Genomic DNA, 6,000 nt, shown 5'->3' on the forward strand with positions numbered 1-6,000 from the left:
TGAAAACCAGGCAGCTGGGCATAGTGGCTCATGCCTGGAATCTCAGTACTTGGAAGACTGAGGTCAGAGGATTGTCATGAGTTCTGGGCCAGCCTGGGGTAGAGTGACAGCCTATCTCACAAAAAGAAAGATGCAAGGCTGGGAAGATGGCTGAGAAGTTAAGGTGCTTGCCTGCAAAGCCAAACAACCCAGGTTCTTTTCTCCAGGACCCAGATAGGCCAGATACACATGTACATGTGTCTGGAGTTCATTTGCAGTGACTCGAAGTCCTAATGTGCTCATTCTTTCTCCCTCTTTCTCTGCCTCTCTCAGTCTCTAAAATAAATAAATAAGGGCTGGAGAGATGGCTTAGCGGTTAAGTGCTTGCCTGTGAAGCCTAAGGACCCTGGTTCGAGGCTCGATTCCCCAGGACCCACGTTAGCCAGATGCACAAGGGGGCGCAGGCATCTGGAGTTCGTTTGCAGTGGCTGGAGGCCCTCATTCTCCCTCTCTCTCCCTCTCTCTCTCTCTCTCTCTCTCTCTCTCTCTCTCTCTCTCTCTCTGTCGCTGTCAAATAAATAAAAATAAACAAAAAAATTTAAACTAAATAAATAAATGAAAAATTTAAAAAAGAAAGATGAAGAAAAGAGAGGAAGGAAGAAAGAAAAGAAAATGAACAAACTAAAATTAACAAATTTGGTGATGACTTTGGATGGATCACCTCCTTCCTAAGGCACAACTAGCTATTGCTGGATTCTCCTGCAATTTAATTTTCTTTCTTATTCTAAGGTAAGGTTTTGCTCTAGTCCAGAATGACCTGGAATTCACTATGTAGTCTCAGGTTGGCCTGGAACTCATGGTGATCCTCCTAATAAAAAGGATGGCTGAAGAGATGGCTTTGCAGTTAAGGTGCTTGCCTGCGAAGCCTAACGACATAGGTTTCATTCTCCAGTACGCACCTGAGATAGAAGCACATGTGTCTGCAGTTTGTTTGCAGTAGCTGGAGACCCTGGCACACCCATTCTTTCTTTCTCTCTCTCTTCTCTCCCCCCTTTTTCTTTCTCTGTCAAAGAAAGAAAGGATGAATGAGTGAATTCACCTGAGACTTCATAGTGAATTCCAGGTCAGCCAGGGCTACAGCAAAACTCAACTTGGAAAAAACAAAAAATAAATAGCCAGGCGTGGTAGCATGCGCTTTTAATCCCTTTTAAGCACTTGGGAGGCAGAGGTTGGAGGATCCTTGTGAGTTCAAGGCCACCCTGAGACTACTTTGTGAATTCCAGGGCAGCCTTGGCTAGAGTGAAACCCTACTTAGCAAAACCAGAATAAAAATAAAATCAATCAATCAATCAAAAAAATTCTGATAACAGAATCCCACGACCTAGCAGCAAAAAGCCTATTGTACCACCAACGGCCACCAGATGGCAGGCCTCACTCAGAAGTACGCATTTAGCCCTGCGCTTCAAACTCTCAGCAGTACCGCATCTCACTGTATTGCAAAAATTTGTGCAAGCTTCTCTCAAGCCAGACAGCTTGCCCTGGATAAAATATCTTCTGATTGTTTTTTGTTTTTCAAGGTAGAGTCTCACTCTAGCCTAGGCTGACTTGGAATTCACTCTGTCGTCTCAGGGTGGCCTCTAAATCATAGCTATCCTCCTACCTCTGCCTCCCACGTGTTTTAATATATTTATTTATTTAAGGATCCAGGTTCAATTCCCTGGGACCCATGAACACCAGATGCACAAAATGTGCATGCATCTGGAATTCATTTGCAATGGCTAGAGGCCCTGGCACACCCATTTGCTCTCTTTCTGTCTCTCTCTCTCTAGTAAATGAATAAAAATTAAAAATGAATCAGATGACCAACATGAACTTGGTGGCACACTCTTGTAATCCTAGCACATGGGAGGCAGAGATGGGAGGGTCACTGTGAGTTTGAGGCCAGCCTGGGTCGAGACCCTGCTTCCAAAACAAAACAAGAGCCAACCAAACCAAAACACGCCCATCAGATGACCAAGAGTGTCAGGTGCACTGCTGCACACCTACAATCCCAGCCCCTGGGAGGCTGAGACAGGAGGATTGGGACAAGTTCTAAGTCCACCTGGGCCACAAAGTGAGTTCTAGGCCAGCCAGGACCACAAAGCAAAACACTGAATCAAAAAATAAAATGAGAGCTGGAGAGATGGCTCAACAGTTAAGGTGCTGGCCTGCAAAGCCCGAGGACCAGAGTTCAATTCTTAGTACTGAGACAAGGCTAGATGCACAAGGAGGCACATGCATGTGGAGTTGGATGCGGTGAGAGGCCCTGGCGCACCCATTCTCTCTTTCTCTTTTTTTGTTTCTCTCACATAAATAAATAGTATTTAAGCCAGGCATGGGGACAGTGATTTTTGTTTTGTTTTTTTGAGGTAGGGTCTTGTTCTAGCTCAGGCTGACCTAGAATTCACTCTGTAGTCTCAGGGTGGCCTCAAATTCAAGCCTATCCTCCTACCTCTGCCTCCCAAGTGCTGGGATTAAGGCAGCGATGGCCATTTTTTATTCATTCTGCCTCTCTGATTCTCGCTCTTTCTCACTCACAATAAATAAATAAATAAATAATTTTTAAAACTTCGTTGTCTTTTTTTTTAAGAAAACACCTAGTCTAGGATTGGTGGTACACGCCTGCAATCTGAGCTCTCAGAGGCTGAGTGGGAGGTTCAATGTGAGTTCAAGGCCAGTCTGGGACTAGAGTTTTGTTGTGGGACAGCCTGGGCTACATACAGTGAGACCCCATCTCCAAAAAACAAAAAAAAAAAAAAAGAAAAAGAAAAACGTAGGACATTGGTGAGGTATACCTTCGTGTGTGCACACGCACATTTGTGTATATGACAGAGGGTTTTTCAGGAAGAAATAAATGAAGGGGAATGGTGGCGGCAGCAGCCCTATGATCTGAGGTCCCAAACTGAATAAAAAGGGCGAAAAGAAGCCAGCTCAGCACCATCTCCTGTCTGCTTCTGGCTCTGCAGAGACATAACCACGCCCCTATCATGTTGGTTCTTAAACTGTGAAAATTACTCTTTCCTCTCTGAAGTTGTATTAATCAGGTATTTTATAATAGAAACAAGAAAGGTAAGTAATACATGTGCTTCAAAAGATTGTCAACACTCCATGGGTTCTTTTTTTAAAAGTATTTTATTTAATTAATTTATTTATTTGAGAGAGAGAGAGAGATACAGAAATAGGGAGAGGGAGAGAGAATGGACACGCCAGGACCTCTAGCCATTGTGACTGAACTCCAGATGTGTGTGCCCCCTTGTGCATCTGGCCTACGTGGGTCCTGGGGAGTTGGGCCTGAGCCCTTTGGCTTTGCAGGCAAGCACCTTAACCACTAAGCAATCTCTCCAGCCCCATTCCATGGGATTCTCCAGGAGGAAGGCTACAGCATCAGAAAGTAACCTGTTCTTATTCCCCTTTCCAAACCTAGAAGCCTCAATTAAATTTGTGAGCCACATTCACACACATATAAAATGTAAATCCAGGGCTGTAGAGATTGCTTAGCAGTTAAGGCACTTGCCTGCAAAGCCTTAGGACTCATGTTCAACTCTTCTGATTCCACATAAGCCAGATGCACAAAGGGGAGGCAAGCACAAGATGGCACCTGCCCACTGGGTGGCACAAGTGTCTGGAGTTCTACTGAAGTGGCTGAGGCCCTGGAGCATCAATTCTCTCCCCAACCCTCTCTTGCTGCCGCTCATTTGATCTCTCTAAAATAAACATTAAAAAAATAAGAAATGTAAAAAAATAATGGTGAGCCAGCTGGGGAGCTGCCCCTGTCATGTGTGGGTTTGCCAATGAACAGCAGGCTGGAGACATGCCATCCCAGGGCTCTGTGTACTCTGCCTGACTGCCCTTCCAGAGTGGCTCTCCTAGAAAGAAGCACTTGCTATGGGCCAGGCTGAGGCCCCTGTCCTCCCTGGCTCCATAGGCTTCTACTCCCCCATTTCTCTTACCCATTTTTGTTTTTTTATTAACAACTTTCATGATTGTAAACAATATCCTAACCCCACATCCCCCCTTAAAACTCCATTCTCCACCATGTCCCTTCCCCCTTTCAGTCTCTCTTTTATTTTGATGTCATCATCTTTTCCTCCTATTATGATGGTCTTGTGTACGTGTGTAAGGCACTGTGAGGTCATGGATATTCAGGCCATTTTGTGTCTGGGGGGAGCACGTTGTAAAGAGTTCTACCCTTCCTTTGGCTCTTACATTCTTTCTGCCACCTCTCCTGCAATAGATCCTGAGTCTTGGAAGGTATGATAGAGATATTGCAGTGCTGAGCACTCCTGTCACTTCTTTCCAACATCATGATGCCTTCTGAGTCATCCCAAGGTCACTGCCATCTGAAAGGAGAAGATTCTCTACCAAAGGTGAGAGTAGCATTAATATAAGGGTATGAATATTAAGAGAAGTGCTTACTGGGCAGTTTGATAAGCATAGTATATACATTTAGCCAGACAGCAGCAGATGTTACACCCCTAGGGCTCATGACTACCCCTGTTGTAGGTTTTCAGTATCAGGGATGTATTCCCTCCCATGGAGTGGGCCTTCAGTCCAATTAGAGGGCAGCTGGTTTTGACCATAACAGACATACCACTATGGCACCCGTTGGCTCAGTTCAATCAGGATTTCTCAGTGGCCTTGCAGCCCAAGTATATGGTGCCTTCGGCAATAGGGTCTTACTATCTATTCCTGATGGGAAAGTAAGGGCCTTGGCAAGGGCTTTTAATGTTTTGGGGATATCAGGGACTTCCCTGGCCAATAACTCACTGGAAGATATCCCATCCCTGGCACTGAAAATTTTCTAGCCACAATCTACAGCTCCTGAGTGTTCCATTGTCCATAAAAAGTAGGTTTCCATATGACTTATTTATATCCTCTTAGGTTTTAATTAGCCCTTCCTCCACCTTTCCTTTACTCAATCTCTTCCCCTGACCTCATTTGGGCCTTTTCACCCCCATTAATCTATTCTTATACTTACATATATACAATACCATCCTATTAAGTACCCTCCTCCCTTCCTTTCTCTTCCCTTTATATCTCTTTTCTATCCTACTAGCCTTTGCTACTGAGTTTTCTTCCTACTCACACAGAAGTCCAATCATCTGTAGCTAGGATCCATATATGGGAGAGAACATGTGACACTTGGCTTTCTGGGCCTGGGTTACCTCCTTTCCAGATCTATCTATTTTCCTGCAAATTTCATAACTTCATATTTCTTTGCCACTGAGTAGAACTCCATTGCATGAATGTGTCATATCTTCATTATCCATTTATCAGTTGAGGGACATCTTGGCTGGTTCCATTTCCCAGCTAGTGTGAATTGAGTGGCAATAAACATGGTTGAGAAAGTATCTTTAAGGTAATGAGATGAGTCCTTAGGATATATGCCTAGGAGTGCTATAGCTGGGTCATATGGTAGATCAATCTTTAGCTGATTTTTTTTTTATTGTTAGTAATTCATGATCTGAATTGTGGTGTATGAAATCAGTAAAATTATGGTACACAATAAAATCCATGAATGCTAATCTTCTCTGTATCGTTCCAATTTTAGTATATGTGCTGCCGAAGCGAGCACTTTAGCTGTCTTAGGAAACTCCACACTGATTTCCACAATGGCTGGGCCAGATTGCATTCCCACCAGCAGTGTAGAAGGGTTCCTCTTTTTCCACATCCCCATCAGCATTTATGGTCATTTGTTTTCATGATGGTAACCAATCTGACAGGAGTGAGATGGAATTTCAATGTAGTTTTAATCTGCATTTCCCTGATGACTAGGGATATAGAACATTTTTTTAGATGCTTATATGCCATCCATATTTCTTTTGAGAACTCTCTATTTAGTCCCATAGCCCATTTTTTAATTTGCTTGTTTGATTTCTTATCATTTAATTTTTTGAGTTCTTTATATATCCAAGATATTAATCCTGTATCAGATGTATAGCTGGCAAAGATTTTTTCCCATTCTGTAGGTTGCCTCTTTGT

General features: G+C 43.5%; 1 pseudogene; it reads right to left on the minus strand.

Annotated features, from left to right (window-relative positions):
- Positions 1 to 5,507: 5,507 nt before the first annotated feature.
- On the minus strand, positions 5,508 to 5,593 carry LOC123454343 (annotated as a pseudogene).
- Positions 5,594 to 6,000: the final 407 nt, after the last annotated feature.

Source organism: Jaculus jaculus, chromosome 13 (genome assembly GCF_020740685.1).
Source record: "Jaculus jaculus isolate mJacJac1 chromosome 13, mJacJac1.mat.Y.cur, whole genome shotgun sequence".
In the NCBI taxonomy this organism is placed as follows: domain Eukaryota; kingdom Metazoa; phylum Chordata; class Mammalia; order Rodentia; family Dipodidae; genus Jaculus; species Jaculus jaculus.